This window comes from Catharus ustulatus, chromosome 1 (genome assembly GCF_009819885.2).
Source record: "Catharus ustulatus isolate bCatUst1 chromosome 1, bCatUst1.pri.v2, whole genome shotgun sequence".
In the NCBI taxonomy this organism is placed as follows: domain Eukaryota; kingdom Metazoa; phylum Chordata; class Aves; order Passeriformes; family Turdidae; genus Catharus; species Catharus ustulatus.
In genome coordinates this window covers 7,061,822-7,089,477 of record NC_046221.1, presented here as the reverse complement: position 1 = coordinate 7,089,477, position 27,656 = coordinate 7,061,822, and the positions used below count along the sequence as shown (strand labels likewise).

At 41.9% G+C, this 27,656-nt stretch overlaps 1 protein-coding gene across 2 annotated transcripts in view; it reads right to left on the bottom strand.

Moving 5' to 3' along the window:
• Positions 1-27,656, bottom strand: part of DPP6 (dipeptidyl peptidase like 6) — a 573,188-nt gene that overhangs the window by 395,697 nt on the left and 149,835 nt on the right. The gene's annotated exons all lie outside the window — the stretch shown is intronic.

The window sequence follows — 27,656 nt, the reverse complement described above, 5'->3', positions numbered from 1 at the left end:
GGCACGGCTCAGCCCGGCGAGCAGGCACAGCCCGCTCCCCGTGCCCTCCGCCCGTCTCCTTCCTCCCACGGCCGGGGGCAGGAGGGACAAGAGGCGGCTTGCGGGTTTTTGGGAGGTGGTCGTTGTCGTCGCTTTTCAAAATAATTCGGTAAATCGCGTCTCTTGCTATTTTTGTATTAATTCATTTTTGCTGCATTAAAACGTGCTTCAGCGCCCCTCAGTGGAAATCCGCCCAAAGCTGCTCGCGGCAGCTCCGGCCGGGGATAAACAACCGCGATCCCGGCGCCGGGGAGGGAGCCGGGGATGGGCTGGAGCTGGGCTGGGGTCTGGGGCAGGGTCGGGGGCAGGATCGGGCACGGAACCAGGGCCGGGACACAGCGAGAACCCCCTCCACGGCCTCTGCTCGGGGCCGCCGGGCCCCGCTCACACAGCCCGGGCACCGCGGCCACCGCTCCGCGCTCCGGGCGGGGACAGGGGACACTGCTGGGGCTGGGACAGGGGGCACGGCTGGGGCTGGGACAGGGGGCACTGCTGGGGATGGACAGCGGGCACTGCTGGGGATGGGACAGGGGGCACGGCTGGGGCCGGGACAGCGGACACTGCTGGGGCTGGGACAGGGGGCACGGCTGGGGCTGGGACAGGGGGCACGGCTGGGGCTGGGACAGGGGGCACGGCTGGGGCTGGGACAGCGGGCACTGCTGGCACCGGGACAGGGGACACTGCTGGAACTGGACAGCGGGCACTGCTGGGGCTGGGACAGGGGACACTGCTAGGGCTGGGACAGGGGACACTGCTGGGGCTGGGACAGCGGGCACTGCTGGGGCTGGGACAGGGGGCACTGCTGGGGCTGGGACAGGGGGCACGGCTGGGTCCGGGACAGGGGACACTGCTGGGGCTGGGACAGGGGACACTGCTGGGGCTGGGACAGGGGACACTGCTAGGGCTGGGACAGCGAGCACTGCTGGGTCCAGGAGAGCGGGCACTGCTGGGGCTGGGACAGGGGGCACTGCTGGGGCCGGGAGAGCGGGCACTGCTGGGGCCGGGAGAGCGGGCACTGCTGGGGCTGGGACAGGGGGCACTGCTGGGGCTGGGACAGGGGACACTGCTGGGGATGGGACAGGGGGCACTGCTGGGTCCGGGACAGGGGACACTGCTGGAGCTGGGACAGGGGACACTGCTGGGGGTGGGACAGGGGACACTGCTGGGGCTGGGACAGGGGACACTGCTGGAGTTGGGACAGGGGACACTGCTGGGGCTGGGACAGGGGACACTGCTGGGGCTGGGGACAGCGGGCACTGCTGGGGCTGGGACAGGGGGGACTGCTGGGACAGGGACAAGCGGGCACTGCTGGGGCCGGGACAGCGGGCACTGCTGGGGCTGGGGACAGCGGGCACTGCTGGGGCTGGGACAGGGGGGACTGCTGGGACAGGGACAAGCGGGCACTGCTGGGGCTAGGAGAGCACTGCACTGGGCACTGTTGGGGATGGACAGGGGGCACCACTCGGGCCGGCACCGCCGAGATGCCAGCGGGATCCTGCCCTGCCAGCCCAGCACGGCTGCTCGGGACAGAGGGTGACAATTCCCGTTGCTCCAGCACCGGGCATCGGGGTTTCCATAGCAACAGATGCTTAGGTTTAAAGGAAAGTGGCAGAGTTGCTGTCCCCTCTTCTGCTCTCCAAAATCCTCCCCTTTGACCTCTGATTTTACCAGAGATATTGGGATCACAACACACAAAGCATAAATCAGTGTTTGCCCATTGCTATTGAGAGACTTGCTGAAGAGCTCACAAACTTCGTTATCATGTAACTAGTGGATTTTATGGGCTAAAATTCTGTTTCTAAACACTGTTCTTACTTAAAGTTTTAGCAGTTAAGATAATATCATCTTGCCCATAATACCACCTCTGATAATACCATTAGTCTTAGAAAAAAACCACTTCAGTAGATCACATATACAATACTCTAAAGTGCAACGATTCCCCCCCTCCATGATTTCAATAACTGCCTGATCAAAAATCTCTTTCCGTCTGAATAGTTTAATCCACTCCTTTTTATTTGTGTCTTCAAAGCCAGGCATGAAAAGTCTTAACATTTAGATGAAAAGGGAACCTTATCTTATCAAGAGAGAAAACAAAAACAAACGCTCTATCTCCTTCCTGATGGAACTTAAAAGAAGGAATCATTTTGATCTTCACGACTGAGATCCTGACATTTAATTAGAAAACAAGTTGAGCACACTATGCTCTGAAGCAAAGGTCTGGATTCTAAGTCATAGTGACATCGATCATAACTTTCCAGGTAACTTTCCAGAAGCCACTTGGACCCCTTGTAACTTCTGTTTCAGACACAAACTGACTATCAAAAATCTGGACACATAGCTCAGCTAAATTCCACCTTGAACTGTATTAATGATATTTGGAATAATCACAGCTTTATGATATTTGGAATTGGTGACAACTAGCACTAAATAAAAGGAACAAGAGAATAAAATTAAAAGAAACAATACATTTTTAACTTCTAAGGAAAAAGTAGGACACAAAGGAATAATCAAAGAAAGCCACAAAAAGGCAAGACAAAACCACTAGGCAGGAAAAAACACCAAAGATTAAATGTCTGAATTAAAAAGTTTCAAAGAAAGTACAAAAAAAAGAAAACATTCAGAATCACAGCCTAATTCAAAACCAAAAGAGCCTCTAAGGACCAATTCAGATCCAAACACATTTTTTGTGGTTCTAATTCTTAAGAACGAAGATTTCACATAATTGAGTTTGCTTAGTCATGCATGCATGTATTGGGCATGTATATGTGTACACAATTCATGGAAAAATTATATTAAGGGAACACAGAATTGCAATTTCAAATACTTGAAAAGCTCAGAAAAAACCAAACAGCCAAATGGTCCTCATCCACCAAAAGATCCTGATCATGTAGCTTTGGGCTGTGATTCATTCACCCAAAAATAAATAATTACAGCTATTTAAGGCATTTCTGATTCCTGTTCTCCCCTCCACGACAGACCAGGGACAGCAGAAACAATTTAATGTCATGTTCTGGATATCATAGTGGGTGAAGGAAGATGGTTTGCACCAGTTGGGAGCTGCAAGACATTTCTGTCACCCTGCTACAGCCAGAGTGACCTTGTGTGGAAGGGCTGAGCAGGCAGCTGGAGGCAGAAATATCTGGAATAACCCCAGCAACAAGATGCACCAGGACCAGTCTATGAGTGCCATTGCTAAAAGCAGGAGGATTTTTCTGAGTCACAGGAGACCCAGATGATTGCATCAGGGACTCTGGAGAGCACTCCAGCCTGCCTGTGCACAAGTTATCTCAGGATGTGGCTTGTCCCTGCAAATGTGCTGTGGTGGGGAGGGACACAGCCCAGGGCTCCTGAGGCACTGCTCAGTGCTGGAAGCACCTCTGCCCTCCACCTGCAAGTCCGTGGCTGATTTGCTGCTCCTCTGTGCATGAGCCCAGAGCCCTCCACAACGTCCTGGTGATGTGAGTAGATACAATGTGCACACCAACAGGGCATGGAAAGCACGGAGCCAAAACAAAGAAACACAACAAACATCGGGACATGGCAGCAAAATGGCACTAAACAAACACCACATCAGAACTGGGCTTGCATTGCAGCAAAAGACCTTGCCAGCCCATGGCAAGAGTTGAGAGAAGTGAGCAATTCGCATTATGGAACATGTGTAAAGATGCAAAATATTTCAAAAGTACAAGCGTAAGGTTCTTGTCTTTAAATACACATCCTACATGTAAGAAAAATCATTTCCCTAAACCCTGCAATGAGATCCCAAGATAAAAATCAAAGCACTTCAAAACAGTGTCCTCAAGCATCTTTTAGTTGTATATTTAATTCAGTATCCAAAGTTTTGAAGGGAGGTTTGATTCCTAACTAGTGACATTTCCATCAAAACAAAGTGTGTTAGTTAAGACATTTTCCCTGCAGCACCAAAGTATTTTACTGGCATTTTTAAAGCATTCAGATAAAAATGACATTTTTTTCTCCCCATGTTGTATAAATAAACAGTGTCCCCGTATTTCAGCACTATTAATGTAACACAATCAAAAGCAGGTCAAACCCAAGCCCTACTGCCTTCAAAACTTTACATTAAATATTTGTTTTCAGACAAATCAGCTCAGAATAACACTGGTGAAGAAACAATCCAGCAATATTACTCCTGGATATTTTTCATTTAGATATAACTTCTACCTGTCATGGAATTCATGCATTGTTATTCACATTCCATTCTTCTGTTCTGACAAAGCAATTTATGAGCCTGCCAGCTAAATAATATAGAGTTTGTTGCAGACAGAGCTAAACATGTTTCTGGTTTTCAAGTGGTGATAGTTATTAAGTAGCTGATTAGTGGGATTTTTTAACAAAAGATAATTTTTCAATAGTTCAACTGCACTTTTTATTATTTGAACTATTATACTTTCATTTTCTAATGAACTTGTAAAGGAACTTTAGAATTTCCTGATTTTTTTTTTAATATCACTCCCAAAAAAGCCAAGTTTGTATTTTCTCTTAAAGTGACTGCATTTATTAATATAAAACATCTGGGGTTTTTACAATAGCAATCGCCTAGTCACTAAAGAGACAAAGATACAATATTTTAATGCCTATCACCGTGATCAGCCAAGATAAAATCATCCAGCTCATGAATCTCGAATGCCCCCAGGCTTATCCCTTCTATACATCTGTTCCTGGAGTCAAAAACCCAACCACACCAGAACAGGAAATCCCTTTCCTGTGTCAAATGCACCAACTCAGCAGTCCCTGAGGATACACCTGATTATTCATTTGGATCTAATGGGTGTGCTGGGGGCAGCATTGCCCTGTGTCAAGAGAAGTGACAGTAGGGTGTGGAGGGGCAGTATGTATTGGGGAATTAGTATGCTGAGCTGTTCACTTTCTCAGCTCATTATTTGTGCTAACAGCATCTCAGAGCAAGTGATGTAGCAATGCAGCACTGGACAGTGAGTGAGGACATAGAGAAGTATATTTTTCTCTGGAATCACACACTATTCAGAAAAATAATCTTATAATGAGTAAAAAAAAATAAAACAAACCAAAGTCTCCCTAAGTAAACAAGGAAGCTCTCCAAGCTGGACTAAGAGAAATATTGGTAAAATTAGTTTTCTGAGCACCACAAAAATAATTTAGTCTTCCACAAGTGGTGGAATGAAGGCTTTTGTGGGGAATAAAAAATACTGATACTCAAGTACTGGCAATAATAGACAATGGTGGCTTCACAGGATACAAAATTTTGGGGAAAAAAGAAAGCAGGCTGGAAGAAAAGGCTCTTCAGGAGAAGAGATGGGCCCAGAGGGAGCCAAGAAGAAAAAAATCAAAAGCATACAGAAGAGGCAGGGACACAGTGAAATACCAGGAGGGTTGAGAGAAAAAGGAGATGAAGACAAGTGAGGTCAAAGAGGCAGAAAAGAAATGGACCAAAACTGTCAGAGATGGAAAGCACCAGCGTGCCTGGGGAGCAGGGAGCCAGGCTGGGGTGGCACAAGGTTAATTGGAGCCACACAATGGGAGCATTTTCAAAACCAGGGAGATCAGCTGCTGCAGAGGGCAATTCCAACACCTGGTGGATAAATGTTCTCTCAGTGGTCAGTAATTCAGGTGATTGTAACCACCAGAAGTCTTGGTACCCACCAAGCCCTAATTAAATGAACTCAAGAGCACGTAGGTGAATATCAGCAGCTTCTTCCCGGTAGTGTGAGCAGGACTGAGTCCAAAGGAAATGGGTGAAAGTCCTAATGCTGAGGGCACTTATAAATAGCCTGTATGAGGCTTTAGAAAGTGTGCTGTAAGGCATAATCCTGCCAACTGGCAAAACTATAGATCACATGACCAAGAAGGTCTTTCCCATATGGTTTTTATGATTTTGCAGTTGGTGCAGAGGTGATGAAAGGCAGGACAAAAAAGAAACCAATGCAGAAGAGAGGAATCAGGAACAATGGCTGTGCAAGTCTGGTTCTAAAAAAGGTTATGCAAAGCCTAAGTAAAAGAAAACACTAAGGTACATGTGTTTGTACAGCTTCACACCACATCAGGGTCCTGGCTTAGCCCTGTAGCTGGTACTGACAATCATACCAATAAAAATTTGTACTGCAGACTGTCTTTCTTGTCTTAATTAACATTCTGTCTTTGGGAGCTTTATCTGAGAGACATTAGGATGAGATCCCAATTCTGTGTCTTCAAGAGAAGCCAGGAAGCCGAGCATTACAGACAAATACATTTTTCTTTGGATGCCACGAGCTGTTGGCACCCATGTGAGACTTGGCTAACATCACTGAGTCGGTCTCCACTCTGCACATTCTGCTTTGTAACCTGCCAGGGTTTGGTACTCAAGTCAGATAAGTCATGACAGCAACCAGGTTGCCTGATTAATCTGATCTCTCAAGGGGGTTTTCAGTAAGAAAAGGGAATATATTTGTCTTCAGACAGGCAAAGTAGGTTGTTGCAGGTCTATCAGAAAAGCAACCATCTTGCAAAAGCATCCCTCTGTCACCTCAGACAGAATGACTCAAGGCAAGAGATCCACTCAGCTCTACATGTGAAAGGGATGCACAAGGTTCCTGCTCCATTTGTGTGCGTAAGCCACATCTGCACATCCTTAATTGCCCAAGTTGGGAGAAGCTGATGCAATTCCTCCCTAATTCACCGCTGTAAAACTGGCAGCACGCAGAAACAAAATACCTTGGAGAAATTCTGAATTTCCACTTGCCAAAAAGAACTTGTGCATGAAGAATCTTGGAGAAGCAGAAGGGATTTAATGAGTTAGCATTTCAAATGCATGCCACAGGATTCAAAGGGAGCAGACAAGACAAAATAATTTAATTTAAAGACTTTTTTTTATAATACAAAGATTTTCTTTGAACAGATCTGACTCCTCAGACTAGCTGTCACTAAATTCACAGGCTTTTTTTATTGCTTGGAAAAGAACTAAAACCTAGATTTACTAAAAGACTCAGGGGATGTAATGACACAATTTTAGGTTTTGGAACCCCCCAGCTGAAAGGAAAGCCTAGAGAGAAACATGAATATGCAGAGAAAAAGGTACATTTAGAAAAGTGGACATCTCAAGCTACCTTAGGCTAACCAAATATCCTCCCACTCCTTTGTTCCCCTTCTGGCCCTGCCAGACATATGTTTCTTCCTCCAGTTTGGCACAGATTCAGCATATTCAAATATTTTTTTCTTGCAGCATTTCCAGAGAAAGGAGCAACGGTGGAGGTTTGTAAAACCCCTCCCTTGAGGGGGCATGTAGGATATTCTCTAGGAATAAATACCAGATCAGCCAAACAATCTGGAAGGCTGTAGGTACCATTCATCCCAGTTTGTGCCTCCCATCAGGATAACAGACAGGTGAGGAGCTGTTGTGGGCTGTCTCCATGGGCAGTTTTGAATGTACAGAACTGGACTGGGGTATTTCAGGCAGTTTTCAGGCTGTACACGAAAGCATCTGAAGAGTTCCAGTCATCTGGAGCTAAGTGGGCTGTGAGCAGGGATTTTATAGAGCACAGCTTGAGATTGCCTGTCTGAAGTTCCCTGAAATCACCTAAAAGTAAATAAACCCATTTTGGATTTGGGACTAATTTAAATTGGTAGATATTTGTGCTTCTTCACTCTCAGTGCTGGTGCATGTTCTTTCCTGCCTATTTGCCATCATAAACTGATTAAGGGAAAAAAGCCTACAGGTTTTCTCATAGTTTTCTAAGTACAACTTACACTGTTTGTTCAATTCACCTGTCTCAGTAACATAAAGTAAAAAATGGCTGAGGCTCATGGAAGTTACTAAAAAGTTCGTAAATGTTTCTTTTTATACATACAGGATTATAAACGGTTGTCAAACCGTGTATTCACTTTTTTGAAGGTGGGAGACACAAAGAAAATAATTGAATACTGATAGGAGATTAATAAATTACATCTTCACCAGTTTAAAAAAAAAGTTTATGACCAAAGATGTTTAGGGTCAATAAACAAGCCAACCAATGAGAGGTTTTTATTTTAAAAACCTGGATTAAACTCACCAACATATGTGCTTCTTTTTATTTTACTGAACTCTTTCAACATATGCCAGAGGCGCTAATCTTTGCAAGGGTATTCAGCAAGGTGAGGTGCTGGAATTATCAAAATCAGATCAGTGATGGTATAATCAATATGAGCTGCTGCCTTGGAAAATTCCAGGGGATATTCATGTGAATCTTGATGTATTCACTGCATGTACTTAAATTTAGGGGCATTTTATTTCCAGTGCTAGTTAAACTGACAGAGATCTTATTGGCTTGTTAAATAATATCTTTAAAAAACAAATAAACCCAATGCTTTGTGAAACAAGCCAGGCACAGATCTAGTCACTCCTGACTTAAAGATAGATCTATAGGTTTATTTATTTGCATATGCCAAGGAATCATAAAAGTATGTCAAGTGAACTGAAGAAAGTATGAAAACTAATTTTAGAGATGTTCAATAATTTCACCACACAGATAAAAGCAATTCAGGACTCCACTAATAGAAAAAATACAAGCTGCTTCATCATGATCTGAATAAGAGCGTGACAAAGGCAATGCTGGGAAATTCTGACTGCAACTGATAATTTCAAACCTCTGAAAAAGGTTTGTTCTTCCAGACAAAAATAATCTAATTCTCTCCAAGTATACAGGAACACAGCAGCATGCAGATCCTCCTGTTCCTCTCCACAAAAGCAGGTAAACAGCAACTAGGCAGCTAAAAATGTCACACCAGGGTCTAAACTCAGCTGTTGAGTTCATCGCAGTTCCTGCAACACAACTTCAGCAGCACAACCAGAGCTGCATTGTGCAAAAACACCAACACTGAATGCAATTGTTGAAAAAATTGAGGCCACCATGACTTAGAGAAGTAACTTGTGATGAAACATCACTTGCTACACTGGCTGATGCCAGCCCTCCAGGAACCTTATCAGCAATGGGCAGATGGAACCAGCATCACCATTTATCTGGAATTTACAGTTCTTATATCACTAAATTGTTTCTCAACGCAATATCTGCTATGATTTCATATAAACAACCACACTGTAACCTTCTTCAGCTTCACGAGGCTGAGTGAATGTTACCATTTTTCTGTGGGAATTGTTTATTCTAGCTATTATCCACCCATTTAAATATGTCCTTGTCTATCCAGCAACTTGGCAAAACAGAATGCGCTACTGAGTCTGGGGAAGATCATTCTTGTGAAAATTTCCTTTACTGAGAAAAGAATACCCCCCATTCAAAGGTGTCTATCCTTCTATTGCTTGGTATTTTTGGAAGTGGGTGATGCTTCAAAACCAGTGAGCATGGCCCAGTTGTGTCACTCAGAACCATCCGGGTCCTTGAAGAGGAAGCACACGCGGCACCGACGTTTGTGGCACATGATGACAAAAGCAGGCAACAACTTGTCAGAGGTGGAAACATTTGCTGGATAATAGAGATGACATAACCAGAAAGTAGGACAGTCACCCCAAAATGGGGCAAAACTGTGTTTTGCTAGAATAGGACAGGCAGGAATTTAAACGACCTGGGATTTTCCTACAAAAAACATCTGCCTTATCTTGAAACGCACACACTTTCTTTGTATTAAAGAATTTGCAAAAAAGTGTTGGAAATCTTGTGTGTATCAGGGCTCAGGTCTCATAAGGAGTATTTGAGGGAGCTTTCCTGGAGGAAAGGAGGCTCAGGGGAGACCTTATTGCTTTCTACAGCTCCCTTGGATCAGGCTGTAGCCCAGTTGAGATTAGTCTCTTTTCCAAGAAACAGGATGACAGGAAACAGTCTCAAGTTGATCAGGGGAGATTTAGACTGGATATTACAAAAAATTTCCTCCTGGGAAGGAATGTCTAGCACTGATCCAGGCTGTCCAGAGCAGAGGTGGAGTCACTGCCTGAAGGTATTTAATAGATGTGTAGATGTGGCACTTGGGACATGGTTTATCAGTCTGTATCAATGATCTTTCCCAAACTAAACAATACTATGATTACATTATCCTATGGAAAAAGAGAGAAAACACCTGAAGGGGGCACAAATATTTGGAATTTCCCAATCTCCTAAGCCTGAAATAGCGTTGCTCTCAGAACACTCAGTCATTTCTAAATAAGTACCCTGGCCATCATGCCATCTTTGGCCTGTTTTAGCCAGGGAGCTGTGGAGGAGCACTGCTGCATCTGTGATGTTCCTGTGCACTGAGCTCCTGACCCAAGGCTGAGGGGCTCCCTGTTATCATGACTCAACCTTGACTGGGATCCTCTTGCTGAGCTTGGCTCCCCTCTCCATCACAGACAATTCTCTAGCCAGGCCACCTAGTTTGAGAGGCAGCAGAAGCTGCCTGCCCTGTCACCTTGCAAGCCCCACACGTGCCCCAAAATGTCATAAAATAGGTTTGTGGGTCAGCTGCAGTGTGGGCTGCCTGAATATCCCAGCTTAGTACTGCAGCCATGGTGGGAGAGTCCTGGCTGAACCTTTCTGCTTATTTTAAGAGCAGCCTAAGGCAAGTTTACAAAGTAATCTCTCTCTCTTTTTTGCTACCAGTAGTGCTTTTCTATAGAAAAAAAATACAATAAAAAAGATCACACTCTGATTTCTAAGGTGACAGCAGGCCTTTAAGATCAGAGAACTGACTTTCAATTAAATATGCTCCATCACACAAAGTTTTTGCCTATTATATAGTTCATATTAGAAAATAGTTGTCATTTCTTTATCAGATCCCTTTGGAAACTCACTGCTGTTGGACCCTGCCCTCTACTGACATGCTTCTCTTCTGAACACAATGCAGTCTCTTATATGGATGGCAACCTAGATGGCACATTTAAAATGATTCTTTTTTTCAAAAGAGAGGTTAAAAAAAAGACAGGAGGACAAAGCTTATAATTGTAGTGATTTCTATTTTCTATGTCAAATAGCTGAGAGATGGCAAAAAGAAAAAAAATTGAAATTAAATATTAATAATAATTTGAAGAAAATTCATTTGGATCAATACAATTTTATAAATTAGAATCTGGGCTGCCTCCTATAAAATTGGGGTTTTTACAGTGTTTTTCAAGTCTGTTCTCTGAGTTTAATGCAGAAAAGATGCCAGACATGGTAGAAGTTGTGGTGGTAAACCAGCAGCTGTGCCATTCTGCTAACCCACAGCATTATCACCCAGGGCACAGAGCAGCTCTGGAGGTGAGGGAGCTCTTCCACTCCCCCCACTCTGTGCACTGTGTCCAGTACACATTGTTTTAAGTGACAAGAGAGTAAGCACTTTGATATCTGTTTCCACTTAAGGCCCTTAAAGTAGAGGCAGCACCCATTAAGGCTTACAGTAAATTTCTGAGATGAAACTTCTCGTCAGTGTTTTAGGGATGAGAGCAGTGGAGCTGAGGGATTTGCTGTAGGTCTGTCCTGGGCAGGAGGGTGCACATGCTTTATCCTGTGGCCTTTTGTTCTACAGGGTAATGACTCCTGTTACTGGGAAGGCTCAGCAGAATTAGGAGATGAAACATCAGGAGAGGTGCCACTTGCTAATTTTGGAAGCAGCAAGGCCTCAAACCAGGGCTGTTCATCTGATCTGGTGCCCAGCTGCTTGTTTAAAATAGGTAGCTAATGGAAAAAGAACTAAACCATAAGGATAGTAAAAATTCCTTAAGAAATAACACTCATTCTTCCCAAGTCATTGTTATAGATGTCACTGTGTGCTCAAGATATTGTGTTTCTCATGCCACAGTTGTTCCATGGTTGCACCACAGTCTGGAGGAAAACCCCAACGTGCTGGTTTCTCTTTCTATAGGTTCTCAGGTTATTTATTCTAGCCAAAACCCGGAGTTACAGGCTCTGCAGGCACAGAAAATGCTTTATGGTCTCCATAAAATGATTTGACAATCCAAGGAAAACTTCCCTGAGATTGCTGTTCAGATTCCAGTGTGATAAATTGTATTTAGTGAGCACTTTACCTGAGTAAGGACTGACAATACCTGAGCAGGCCAGCCCAAAACTGAAATTATCCACAAGCCTAGAAATAAATACTTGGGGAAAAACCAACTGTAAATACAGATCAGCATCACCACTTGAGGGTGCTGCAGTAGTTCTTAAATATTAACTCAGAGCTGTGCTGCCAGGCAGGTGCTGTACACAGAGCTGCACCACAATAATTCACCCAATTACTTCCATGGAGGCACCCAGAACATTTGGAGCTAAATTAGCACAAAATACTGCTGAACAGGAGAGCTTCTTTTGAAATAGAGGTTTCAAATCCTAAAAACCTTCCTAACTAACTAAAGTGATAAAACAGGATTCTCCTTAAAAAGAGCAGGGAAAAAGAAAAATTCAGTCAAACATAAGAAGGCCCTCAATTACACAAGCACATGAATTTCCAGCTTCAAGAAATTCATTATAAGTATAAATTCTCAGCTCTGCACTCACATTTCCTTTGACTGTAATACAAGCAAGTATTTTTCAAGGCATATCAAATTGATTTTGCTATAAACTATTACAGGATTATAGCCTCTTTGAATAGTCTTCACTACAGAAACACACAGAACTGTTCTCTGTGGGAAATATATTGAATAGTCAGTAAAACACAAAGCACTACCAAAATACAATAGAAGATATTTCAAAAAAGCCACAGTAACCTAAATGAAGAGCCTGTGTCAAATATAATCTAGGATACTCCTATTATGCAGAAAATTCTTTTTATAATTTAAAAAAATGTTATTTTCTTGTGAGGATATAAAAATGTGGGAAAAAATGATGATAAGGATGTTTCTTTTGAAATGTATGAAATTATTTTATATGTGAAAGCACAGTGACTGAAATGAGCTCTCATTTGTAAAGTTTGTCCAATTCCACTCTTATCAGGTACTCAAGAGAGCTGGTCAGGAACTGTTTCATGATACTCTTGGAAAATGCTGACCCATCCAAGCTAAAACTGCTGCTGGTAAAACAGCTAGTCTAAAAGAAAGTTCCCTGTTCAAAGACATTGATGGAGGAGGATTTATTGCTTAAGGTTAGAAGGTATAAATCAGCCACTTTCAGCCTGAATATGACACCAATTTATATCCCAAAATAAAGTGATTTTGAAATTTGGATGAAGAATGGGGAAAAGAAATTATAATATATAATTTAGGTTGAACCAAACTAATTTTACTCCTTGGCTTGGCACAGAGCAGACTTATTATCCATCCCAGTTCAGAGCAGAAACCTTGAAGCCTTAGTTTCTTAGTTCTGACCTCCCTGCTAGGTGCCCACTACAACATGGTATGTCCTAAGGTTTTCTGAAACTATTGGAAAAAATTAAGATTACCTGGACCTTGATCTTGAAATCAGAGTACTGCAATCAGCTAGAAGAGTAAGAGCACCCTGGTGCAGGGCTGAATAAAATCTGCAAACAGGTAAGTACTGGGAATAGTTCTTTGTGAGAGTGTCCCCCTCTTTCCACGTGCTCTCCCTCAGGGCACTGATCAACAGCTGCTGCTGCTGATGTGGAGGCCACCCATGGTCCACAGCATGCACTGCCCAGGGCTGTGCTCTCAGAAATGAGGAACTGGTCCAATTTTTGAAGAAGATTGATTTCAACCCGCTGAACATCCTTCTGCAGTGTGTATGCACTGCCCAATAAATGCTTGAGCCTCTCCTTCCCAGCTACAGATGACAGAGGGAAAGCAGTGAGATGAAGGTGACTGTACATGAAAATGTGAGGAGCCAGAAATTCATTCTGCAAACTGTGCTTCTTCTCTGGCCTTAGCACTCTAATAGCCTAGAGCCATTTGGCCCCTAGATTGCAATCTCAGCAACAGAGAAAGAGAGCAAAATCTGCTATAAGCACTTCACAGAGGCAGGAGTAATCTTTGAGGCTATGTAGCAAGACATTGTTTTATTAAAGCATCTGAAGTTTGAGCCAATATGTCAATATTCGCTCTCTTTATAAAAAGTGTGTCAGAAATAAGCAGACAGTCTTGACACTATGTGGGTTTTTCTACAGCCTATTCATTTCTACACTGCATTGTTCAACCAGTTATTTTTAAATTTTCATTATTTTGCAGACAGTGCCCTGCTTATTCCTCTGAGAATGGTATCCTTTTAAATACCTTTACAAATGCCTTTACACATGATTCACATTAGCCCAAGACCTATCTGCTTCCCTATGCCAAGGTCACAAATACCAGATAAATATTTCCAATGAGGAAAATAAAAAAAAAATGCATAATTTTTACAAGTTAAAGGACGGTTGTGAGGACTTTTTTGAAAGACAAAAATAGGAAAGGAAGGTAGAAAACCATCTTGGCTTCATTTGAAATATAATTCCATCTCACACAGGTGAAAGCTCCAGCTTGGCCTGCTCTTACAAGAAGTGGCAGCAAACAGGCCAGAGTGATTTGGCTGTTGGATGCACAGACATGAAATGCATTTTACATGGGAAATTGTTCCTCCAACAAATTTTACCAATGAATTTATCTTCTATTAACTTCAGTCAGGCCAGGATTAAATTTTGGGCAAGCCTCTCTGATTGTTTCACTTCCCCAGGAATAAACTGTGTTCATAACAACCTCCACCTACCCCAGAGGGGGCTGTGAAGATTAATGGTAGGGAAGCACCTGGATCCCAAGGACAGGATGTCCTAGTTATGTCTAGGTATGAAAAATGATCAGAACTCCCTTGTCTCTCAGAAAATGGTCATGGTTACTTTAAAAGACATATTCAAGCTAAGAGTTATGAGACCAAACACCAGAATAGTTGAAACTATTAACAAGTAACATGTAACACTGTAAATGTATTTCACTGGGAAAAGGTCAGCATTAGAGACAGGAGACAGCCTGTCACATTAGAATAACTCATATCACCTGCTCTTCATCAGTCATGTATTTCCATAACTGCCTTTTTTCACTCATCTTATTTAACAAAAAGGATTTATGTTTTGTGGCAAACAGCACTGTGGAAAAGCCTATTTATTAAGTCTGCCATTGCAAAATCTTTTCTAGTAGTTGTGTTAGGAGCCCTCAGCTTTTTCAATAAATAATTTTACTATTTATTGCCCAATAAATACTCCTACTTTATATTTTGTTCAGTTTAATTACACCAGGAACGTGCTGGGTAACATTTCTAATTTTCCTTCTGTAAATAACTGGTGTCAGAGCAGACTCCTGTAAGTGCTCATTACAGATGAGGACCACTGTCACTCACATTAAACCACTTTGGTTTCCTACCCACAAGTATTTTTAAAATGTTGGAACCTTTGGGCTGAAACATTTCATTCAAAGGAGCATGTGGCTGTTTTATGTCAATAAACACAGGTGAGACAGACAGCTGTGCAAAAACTGAATGATGGCATAGTGCAAAACTCCCCAAACTTCTCCATAGAACCATTTCAAAACTTCTGTCCTCCTACAGGAATATCTTGAGCACTGCATTTTGTGCTTAGCAGGGTTAAGATCTACCATCCTTTTACTCTATTTGTGTGCAGCATGCAGAGAAAGGGGACAACAAAGTGATTTCATTATTCCTGCTCCACATTCTTCCTTCATGGCTTCACTGATGAGCAGCAATACTGCTACTGTTGAGATAATTAGCACAGGCAGTTAATAAGAGATGGTTAATGTTTCACTGAAACACAAATAGCAAAAGATAAATAATTCCTCCCTTAAGATCTAAACCAGAAAGAATAATTAACAGCTGGAGGGGAGGGAAAGCAAGAAGCTAGAACACACTCCAGAATTCCAATCTGCTACTCAGTTTTTGCAGGAAAACATGAGTGTTTGTGCATTATATCATTTATTCTAACATCTATCCCACATCAGCAAATCACCTGCACAACTCCCCACTGAGTTCAGTGACAGCAGAATTGCACCTGAAGTTGAAAATATTTATCCTTGGAAGTGGGAGATCCTAATAATGTGACCATATGGTCAACTTCTGTAAGAAATGTTGTTCAGTCTGCATGAAAATCTTTGCAAGATCAGGGCTACAGCTTTACAGCATGGTCATCTCATAACCCAGCATCCTCACCTTTAGCTTATGAAGAGTTATAATCCTTCTTTCACTCCTTGCTTTCTCCAGCTCTATCATTCTCTTTCCTGTTAAGAAATACTTCTCAATACTTCATAACTTCTTTTGCTCCTCAGGGAAAGTGAGAAACATACAAAGCAGAATTAAGAATTAACAACCTTGTGTTTTAATTCAGGACTCCAAGGAAAAACAGCTGCAACTAACTCATCCTGCATTTCATGCTCCCATAATCCTCTTCCTAGGCCACAGGCAGTTCTCCCCAAACTTATCACCACACCACTTTTTTTGCTTCCTAAGCCTCATTACCACTTGTACTCCTTTATGGCACAAACATATCCTTCTCCTCAACACAGCCCTGGCCAGACACTCTGCCAGTGTCAGCTCCCAAGTCTGAGCCACTCTTGCTCCCTCTGAGCTGAAATACTGAGAGGGAAAGACACCCACTGGACTGGGACAAGCCACCACTTAGCCTTTTTGCTCTTGAAAGGAGGTGGTCTAAACTGGATTATCCATTTCAAAACAACTGCATTTCAAAGTTAAGCTTTTTAGGTGTTTTGATGATGTGGTTGCCTGATTCCCATTACGCACTGATGGTGCTGTATGTAAAAATTTTTCGTAAAAAAAAATCAGAGTCTGCCATTTCTGTACTCCTTCCAGAGCTCTGCCAAGCTGCAGGGCATAGCAGAGGAAGACATTTGTACTTGCTCCTCACACACAGCAATTCTCACTTACTGTGTGTCGGTAAAAGTCTCCTTCTCTCTCTTGGGGACTCTGTTTCTTTAGGCAGCAGATGAGCAGGTTTTGTAGCTGGCAGCAGGCACCACCCCTCTATCACTTCCCTTGTACAAGAACAACCATAAGTTCTGCTTCCAGGCTGTCTGCACACAGGATGGCCAGAGGGCTCTGCAGGGCAGCACACCGTGGAAAGGCAGGAGTTTCTATGTGTTTCTATGCCCAGACACTTTCCTGTTTGTGGGATTATTGGTGTGCTGAGGAAGTGTCTAAAGAATCACATTCATTTCTTATAATCATCAAACTAAATCACTGAGTTGTTTTCTGTCTGCAGCACTGAGGAAAGGCAGTTCTGGAGGAAAAGAAAGTTTAATAAAAACAGAATGGAAATACTTCATGTGCTATGACAACACTTGTTTATTTAGATTTAAAAGAATTCACAAATCTGCCTCTCCATGGGTCTCAGTGCCCTTACATCATTAACTACTCAACAGAATTTCAGCAGTTTTGAAGCCATCAGTTTCACAGAAAGCCAGGCAGCAAACCACTTTTGAGCTATCACTTGCATCACTGCAGGTGGAAGTCCACTCTGCCTTTTGCAGTATACTCTAATTCTTTAAATATGGGTTATTTCAGTTCTTTGAACAGAAACTCATTCCAGATTCCTGGAGAATATTCTTCTAATTGCCTTAGCTCTTAATGGGGCACACAGGTCAGGCACCCTTCTGATCTCAGCTTGATGATGCAAGTTTGATCCTGAGGCTGGACAAGCTCCCAACATAATAGATCATAGCTAGCATCTTGTACACCATCCATGACCTCAGAATGACCAGTGGAGATCCTGGGCTGGCCATGCCAAGCAAAATGTTTTCCTTAGAAGGAAGAATCTTACATCTGCAAATATCATGGAAATGTGCATCTCCAGCTGGCCTGTGACAGCATGACTGTGACCTGTTCATAGATGAGCAGACAGCTGTAAAGGAAGGTCACAGGCATTGTCCAAAGGAGATGAGATGCAATTCTTTCTTTCTAAGGCACAGAAAATACCTTCTCATCCTACTCTCAAGACCTACATATTGCTGTAGATGAAGTTTGGGCAGCTCACTTTAATCCACACTGAGACATGACTGGAGAGAGAAGCACTTCCAGCACTCCAGATTCACTCAGAAAATATTCCCAAACACCTCAGTGCTTGTACAGACATATGGCGGGGCACACAAACACACACACACAAAGCACTGGCAAATTTTGGAGCATTAGTCCAGACTGAGGACATGCAGGACTTCCAAACTCTCAGCAGTCTAAAGCTGGAACTCAGGTCCCATACAAAGTCCACTAAGAGGCTTTTTACAGGCTCCAGATGTTAGAACTCTATCTACTGAAATTCTCCCAAGAGCATCAAATTAAACCCAGAGAGGGACTGGCTAGGGGAGTAGAACATTGGTGAGATACTATGTTCCTCCCTGGGATTATTTATACCTACAGAGCCAGGCTTCTTGTTTATTTGTAAAGAAAGTACAGCCACAGCACACTGTCTAAATGAGCAGTATTCTGGTCTTTTAGCAAGCTTTTCTATTTATACAAATGGGCAATATTTCACTCTTCTCCTGCACTCTGAATTTTACCTGTGATGCCCTTGTCTATACACATCTTTCATCAGTCTGGCAGAAATGAGCACCACAGACATTTCAAAGCACCACCAGCCATTTCACAAGTGTACCACAATGAGGTAAAATATACAGCATATTGCAACTACAAAATACATTTTAATCTTTCCAAAACCTGCTTCTGTTGATGGCCCATAAAAGGGAGAAGTTCAAAACACTATTTCATTGCTTATCTTCCCAGCCTAGGCTCTGACATTACAAGCTGAGAATTGTTATGAGTCTGAATGAACTGACCACCTGCAATGACCAAATTTCTTTCTACTATTTGAACAGCAAATATGCACAGGAAATGCAACAACCTTCTATATATGTCAAAAGGGCAGAAGAATCCTTAAATTCAGTGGTCTATTCATATAATTGCCAGAAGGCTCCACAATGCAGACCAGAAACTTAATACAAGTGGGCACTGTTCTTTTCAAGCCAGATAACACTGGTTTCCATTTAGAAAAGCAATGCAAAAATCTAATGCAGCACAAAAAGTGTTGCATGAAAGCAATTTTTGATACTACTCACTTTTGCAATTTCCCTGCTGCAGATTTCCTTCCCATTTCTTACCATCTCCAATGAGAGCAGCAATCTTTACTTTCTTCAATCATCACAATGACTTAATGCAGGCATTTTACAACCACCATGGCCGTGATTAATGGAAATAGATTTGTCCACACTGCTTAATGTTAAACAGCTGAGGTCAGGTTATATGCTAATTTAAACTTCAGCTAATCCTCCTGGCCTCAGTGGGATCACGTATGGCACAAACCATTGCTCCAGTTGCATTTCTGTCCCCTGAAACCTTCCACTGCATCTTAAAACACATCTTTGGTGGGTTTCTAATGGGTACAGAGCAATGAGAGTCATCCACAGCAGATGGTATTTTGTGTTGCTGTTTGCAGATAGCACTACTGGGATTTGCCAGTCACAAAAAAACCCCACAAACAAACCCCAAAAAAACCAAACAACACATATTTCTGTGGAGAAGAACTAGTGAAGCAAACTTTTCCAGCTAGGCAAAAGTAATGGTTAAATCATCTAATGTCTAATGAGGTGTCAGCTCCAGCTGGAATTTGTCCTGCAGGTGTGCATTTTATAACAGCTCTTCTTTAAAAAAACCTCAAGTGCTGGATAAGACAAAAAAATTGCACAGCATTCTCCCTTTAAAGGCCCATGAATTGTGTTTTTTCTTACCAAACCACCTATTTTTAAAGAAAATAGTAGCATTTTTCCAGTACTGGTTATAAAAGTACTGAAATTGTCAAAATCAGATGGAAACACACCAAACATGACTCTGGGTACCTCAACTTTTTTGGAAGCTTCTTTGGCAAAGAAGCAAACACAAGGGAGCATAAGAAAAGTATGAACATCTGCAGTTGGGGTATTCAGACAATGAAATTAAGCATCTTTAAAACTTAGAAGCTCTGAAATCCCTCTCTGGGAGGATATTCTCCTCTGGCTGTAGAGACCCAACTTCCTTCCTAAGACCCCTGACCTGAATGCTGAGAAGGAATCTCTCAGACTGTCAGTTTTGAAGAGCAGACTCTGTGGATCCAATGGATCCCCCAAAACATTCCCTCAGTGAAGCCAGGGAGTTTCCTCTGCCAAGTTTGAGTAGCCCCTGGATGTGAGACAGCCTCTGAGCAGCCCCTCCACGAGCTGAAGCTCATTTTTAAGGACTCTAGGAAGAAGCAGCAGCATTGCTTATACAGAAACACAGCTGGCACAAAAGCAAGGAGTGGCAAAATTGCAGAGATTCAGAGCTTCTGTGAGACAGTTCTCATACAGCTATGGGATATTTGTGAATATTGAGATGTGTTGTGAGGTCAGTACTGTTCCAGCTAGAGAAAGATGCTGCATTTGGATAAAAAGCCTGCTTCACCTATCAGTCCAGTGTTGCAAAACTGCAATATATTTACAGAAAAACCATCAGCAATCATAAAAAATAACTGAGCACAACTAAAAAAGTATCAAAAGATCCAGACTTAGAATTAGTCTTAGAATTAGAAGGAAAACAGAATTAGTGAAAGAAAATAGAGTTTTATTATTTATATTCCATCAGCATACAGGAACCACAAGTGGGATCTGAGTCTCAGTGTGCCAGGCAACATATAAATACACAGTGGAAGCCAATTCCAGCTCTGAAGAGATTACAGTCTTCAGAATCAGGAGAGGTGGGAGGTGAGAAAAGAAACAGAGAGAATTAATATAAGCACATCAAAACCAGACACAGAGCTAGGAGTAAAACTGTCTCTTTCCAAGCTCTGAAGCCTCTCTGTCCAGTCTGTCATGCTGCCTGCTAATCATAAGTTTGACATCTTTAATACATTCACTTTCCACAAGATCTCTGTCAGCCAAGCCATGGGGAGCTCCAAGCAGAAAGCAGGTTGAAACACATCCCCAGAAACAAAAATGATCAGTTTATTCTGCTATAACTCTTCATGAATCTACACCAAGTTATTGCTCCTTTGTCCTTTACTTCTCTTTTACTGTCTTTTTTTTTTTTTCTAAGTAGGTCATCCTAAAGTATGAAGCCATAAGACTATGAAAACATAAAGGAGATTTATTTCTCTTTGTGTGCAAGATCTTCTCAACTGAAAGAAGTATGAGAATGACTACAAGGTTCATCATTGACTTCCAAGAATAGACAAATGCCTTTGTTAGGCTTCTGTGGCATGTCTCAAACACAGGCAGGATGAAACCCTCAGTGAAGGCAAAAGAACTCTTGCCATTAAGTTGTTCACTAAAACACTTGAGTATGGTCCAGGGGTGATAAAAGGTCAGAGAATAATTTCATCTGAGAATTTTAATTTGTTAGACTTAACGTAAGGACATTAGTGTGGGGGTTTTTTTTTTACCTCCCTGTCTCAGACCTCTCTGCTCCTAGAAACACATTTATATTAAATTTATGATTTACAGGCATCATGATAGACTGCCCTTTGCTAGCTTCTTATAGGGCTCTCAGTCACAATGATCCTTCACATATGATGCTTAAATACATTTTAATAAGTTGATCTTGAGAAAATAAAATCCTCAACAACTTAACCCTGGACATGTCCAATATGTGAGGTTTTCATAGAATAAACCCAAGCCCTTCTTTTTTCCCCTCAGTATTCTTATTTTTTTGCATCTTTTTAAACTGATTTCTGTTTGTACTGATTCTAGAGGTCTCAGTTCACACCACCAAAAAATGATGTTATTAAGAACAGATGCTTACTCTTGGGAAACACCTCCACATGAAACAAGGCAAGACTGAAGAAACCCACAATGTAGAGCAGAGCCTGCATTCAGGTTGTCTGCAGTGAAGGAAAAGCTTGTGGCTATTTTATTCAGAGGTGGATGCCAATGCTATAATTCCAGAGCTATTTATGAATGTACCAGACAGCACACACAAGCTCCCACGTGCACATAAACACAGAGTGTTCACCAGTCATGAAGGACCTTGATTCACCAGTGGCCATTGAGACAAACACCCTGAAATGCCGACATTCCAATTTTATGTAAATGCTGACATTCCAATCTTATGGAAATGCTGACATTCCAATCTTATGGAAGACGCTTCTGACAATACATTAATATGTCCTTAAAAACTTAATGGTGTAACCCCACATTCCAAGCTTCTCTGCAACAGGCAGACTGTTTCTGTAATATAAGCAATAAAATTATGTGGAATAGGAAAGTCTCTTTAGAAGATTAACACAGAAAAGAGTGCACTAAGAATCTCTAATTTTTAAGCTGTTCCTATCTCAAATTTTCATTTACATTTGAAGCCTACTAGCTTCCCTCAGGAACCAACAACCGTTAAGATCTTTTCTTGGGAATTAACCACAAGTCCATGGACCCTGCCATCACCAGAAATACCCTCTACATTCCTCTGCATCTATCCACTCCCTCTGTGTGCATACATTTTTCAACTAAAAACAGCCCTTCTTTCTGGGCATCCTTTGTCAATGGTTCTTCCTTACTTTTGACAAAGTAGAGAACACAACACTCAAAACAAGAAAGCTGCTGTGTGCAAATAAATCAATGAAGTTCACAAGAGGAATTAGGTATCTAGCTATGCTGGTATCTGATTCCAATGGAATCAAAGGCAACTATACTAATGTGGCGTCTGCTGACCTGGAGCTTTCATTAGATTCACAGGAAAATTTAAGCTCTTAAAAAAACTTGTTAATAATGCCAGATGACACAGTTGTGCAATTATCTGGTCCATTAGTTTTGCACTTTACAGCCACTCACAAGTAGCTTTCCCACACACTGAAAACTTTGATGAAAAACACTATTTTCTATAAAATAGCTGATAACACAGTGCTGATACCAGAAACTCTTCAGCTGTATCCAGGGCTGGAATAGAGATATCTCCTGAGGATTAGGAGAAAAGTGCATGTGAGAGCTCCTAATGCCTCAGGTGACTGCCAGCCCAGGTTCCTCCCATGTGCAGAGTCCTTGAAGCCACAATGTTTGAAAAAACAGAGTTTTCACACAACTTACAAGTTTTTACAACTTGCTCCAGGAAAACTGTGAGCAGAATCACTAAGGAAAGAAACACCAAGCAACTACTAAATTCTGGGACTTCATTTGACCTGCAAGAGCAGTGAGCTTGATAGTGCTCCATCCATTAGTATTACTGGCCAAGGCTGCTCAATAAAGGCTTTACGATGAAAGCATAACAACCACAGCAGGCATAATTCTTACTGTTCCTGTGGACAATGGCTAAATCAATACTGAGCACCGGCCTCAGAGTTTCCAGATAGCAACACGGTAAGTCTTCCTTCTTCATATAACTTCACTAACAGCACGCAGTAAACTATTCAGCAGGCAAGAAAAAATCCTGCATTTCAACACAACAGAATAAATTTTCCCCTTCTAGATTGTCCTCTGCTGTGGCAACAGGACAGATAGGCCAGTGTGAAGTGTTCTACCTGGACATGCATTCACTTCTGTGGATTTGCTGCTGCATGGTGAAACTTCTCCTTGTGATATTTAGATGAACACAGCCATTATCTCTGATGCATTGCTTGTTTCCAACCTGCATCCTCAATTGTGCCTGCAAGATCACACAACTAAAACCCAGCAGTGACAGAAAAGGATCTCAAGCCAACAGTGTCTGACTTTCCTTAGAAAAAAGCATGGAGTACACAGTTAACTCATCATTTCCTAATCACCAGAGCTCTTGGCCATGTTGTACTCTCACTGTACCAGCTGAGTTTTATTTCACACCTTTAACCTCCAACAATTTAAATATTTATAGCTAAGCTCATTACATAAGCTTCCTTTATAAGTAATAACCACTGTAGGTCAGGAGTCATTTGATCTATTTCAGCACCTATTTCACAGCAATGAGTTCTGTGCAAGCCTTGCTAAGAGCACCCGCTGGATCTCCACAGATTTCAGTAGAAACTGGAATGACCAGTTAAGATGCAATATTCCCACCCCTCCTATGTCTCCATTCCATCAGGAATCCTGAATCAGCCCTGCCCTGTGTCTGTCAGTCTCCTAAACGGGCTGTAACACTGATCTCACATAAAAGCACTGTAAAGAAAAAGCCCTTCAAGGCTGTTCCATGTGGCTACTGAGGCAGCATGGCCAGAGAAGGACAAGGCAGAGCTGAGACTGAGTGGCCCTTAATAACCACATGTCTAATAACCACATGTTCTGACACCTTCTTGGGAAGAATTTACCTAAGTGAGGGGAGATTTCCAGCCTTAAAGAAAACACCAGCAAAATAAACATCAGAGCTGCTAATCAAGGGATATGCTTGGGATCTAATCCAAATTGAATTTCTCCAGTACTCTCTGTGAAACATTTCCATGTGTATTAAATAACTTTCAAGTATGCCAAAATCAAAATAAACCAAGTATGGTTTCTTAATTGCATGTATAATCACTTCTGTAGTATATATGTAAATGCCATAAATAAAGGCAGTGTGAAAACATGTAAGAATACGAACAAATATACATTTCAAAGTCTGCAAAACCTTAAGCTACCTAGGATACCTGGCCTCAACTCCTTATCTGACTTGAGAGCACAAATGCCTTTGATTTTTAACCATTAACTCTTTTGTGGCACTGGGATCTGCAGGCCAATTAACTTGAGGGCTGTGAAAACTGCAAAGATCCCTAAAGAATAGTCTGACTTTACTTGTGTGTGAAGTCAGTCATCAGTGAATGCAAAAGGAAAACCAAACAGAGCCAGCCCCAGTCACAAAGGTGATGGAGAGGACAGGGTAATACCACAATCAGCTTCTTTCACAGGAAGAGAACTGTTTTCTAGTTAAATCCTCTTTCACAGAGGATTAAGCTGCTATGAAAAAAAAAAATAGAAAAGAAGAACAGTGTCTGCATAACAATCCCAAAACTGCACCATCTGTAGACAAGCATCAGAGTACTTACAATCCCACTGGCAGACCACTGAAAAACCAGTTTGGCAGTGTCTGCTATACTCAGAATCAAGTGTAAGGAGAAGCCAAGATTAAATCTATAGAGATACTCAGATGTGCAGTCTCTCTTCTGTCAGATGTGGATATACCCCCATGCATCACAGGCAGGGAGAGAGAAGAAGCGTGCAGACAGGCTGGAGAGCACACATCCTGTGGGGTCACAGCACAGGGGAGAAGCCACGTGTGTTTCAAATGCAAGATGCACAAGCCAAGGGACTTGAGAGTGTGAGGTGGAAGCCAAATGTGTGATCTTATACTTCATGCATGAGACTCGTCAGGCCTGCCTACAGCCTTACAAAAACACTCACAAACCAATTTCAGCCAGCTGGTTTGTATTTTCATTATATTTCCTAGGGGCAGAAAACAGTCTGCTCACAAACTGCATTCGTATTCTCCTCATGTAAATTTTACTTTTCAGTACAGCTATGATGGGTTTAATTTCACCTTGATTTCTTTGGAGGGTAAAAGCATTACAGAAAAAATAAATTTCTTTTGCTTTGCCTTCAGCCAGAGAATGACAGCAGCATTCTCCCTGTGAAGAAACTGGTAATGCTGCAGTGATTTTTATCACTAGCACTTGTATCTCCTGGATATTCATAGATGTTTGGAAAATGCTGTAGTATCTCTTTATTTATAAAATATAACTTGGTATAATTCTGCAAAGTGATGAATTCCTCTGCATCAGGAGCTGGGCAGATTGCTTGCCTTAACTCTGCAGTTTACATTAATGGGCCACTAAGGTTTGGTTTGGAAAGGGGATCATAATACCCTAGACAGACTTATTATGCAATCACCATCTACTCTTGTCATGTCAAGGACACAACTGCACTCCCCCTGTGTGCTACCAAGTCAGCAAATGTGGGTGCACCACCTGTAAATGCTCCCAGATCATTACAGTGGGCAGGTGTCTGATTTTGGAAAAAGCCAACCAACACATTGTAATATCAGTCAACATCAGGGTATCAAAATTCAGACTCATTTTAAGCTGGAGAAAGAAAAAAAAATAATACAATGAGGACAAGAAACCTGATTTCAACCAGAATAATGAGGTATAAAAATAAGGATTGGGGAGTTTACAGATAGATGGAAGTCCTGAGGAAAAGAACTTTCTACTAAAACAGTTCTTAAACTTGATATGAGACAATAACACAACACTTTTGGGAAGTGCAAATACTATGATGGAGTCAGTGAAAGACAATAGACCTTTAAGTACACTTCCAGTGAGATCTTTACTAAATTTAGCATTTAGGGTTCTGTGCCCATTTTGAAACACAAAATGTTGATCAGTTTGGAGGGAGTATGGAGAAAACCAAGGAGGAACATGCAGAAGGAAAAGTAACTGAGAGGGTAAGGTAAGACCCCCAACAGCTTTGTAAGAGCTGGTTATAAAGGAAGAGGCAAAATTGCTGTGTCTGTGGTGGACAGAACATACAGTTCAAGAAGGAAAGAGAGGGAAAAGATTTCTAAAGATGCTGTAGCGTCACCCAGGAAGAGTGTGAAACCTACCCCATGAGAATTTTTGAAACATTAAACAGGCACATTCCAAGAGTGACTAAGGCAGCATGATCCTGAATGCAGCTGAGCAATAAAGTAAAACCTTATATTCCACTTCAGCTCCATATTTCCTTCTTTCTTATTGGTGAGCTTTGTTTCTTTCTTGTTTTGTTTATCCTGTGGATAAGCAAGGCAGAATGCCCACAGTCTGGCTTTTAGATCCTGACAGGAGATTGCAGAGTGTAAGCATACAGAAAAAAATATTTCTATTTGGTGGAAACTATCCACACTCAAAATTATAAAATTCCACAAAAAAGTTTCAGAGCCTTGAAACCACCATGTGTCAGAGTAGGTATTTTAAAGATGATTTTCATTATACTCCATATTTCTCACTTGATTATAATCTGATTCTATTCTCACTTTAAAATAGCAGCACTTTTACTGACTTCAACAGCATAATTCCTCCTGGTTTCACACTCACTACACTAAATGAGGATAGACCCAGCCCTAAATGAGTAAAATGGGTTTAGCATTATGCAATTTCAAAGTTCTGCCATTTACAGGTATTTTCTGCCATTTACTACTGTCCTCCAGGTTCCTTTATATCTATAAATTTCCCCTTTGATGGCAGTGGCAGGGATGTATTTGTGTAAGACAGTGTTTGCTTCCGTAAGCACAGGGAGACAGATGAACCCCTGCAGAACCCTGCAGCTGAGGTGAGATTGATCTGTAACTCAATCCAGCAGTTTTTAAATACAGGTAACATGAAAAGCTCTCCAGCAAGCTGCTGAATGGAGCAGTCTGTTTAAAAACAATGCAAGAAGTGACTGGGCAGATTCATTTTATTGTAACAAAATTCTCACTGAATAAGACAAGCTTCCTCAAAAGGCTGGGTTTCCCACTCACTGTCTGGGAATTCAGCCCCTGGTAAGCTGCACCTCTGAGTTCATGAATGCAGCAGCATGAAGTAAGGAATACTGAGAATCTGGTGCTCCTTTTAGATCTCAGTCCACCTGTAGACAAAAGCCCTTCCAACATTTTACACACTGGCTGGAGTTGAGGAAACACATTATTACCACAACAATAAGTAAAATGACCTGCAAGTTAAACTAAACTGGAAATACTCTGAAACTCCATTTTAGTAAGTGTTCTAAAATGATATTCAATATCAAAGCTCTGGTGATCTCCAGCAGTGCCACATCATTGCTCCTGGTGCATCTTCAAAAAAACAAATTTCATTTTTTCAGACATAAAGTTTCTCCAGCTTCACAATGTTAAACTGGAACTTGAAAGATCTGAACAACAAGTTAA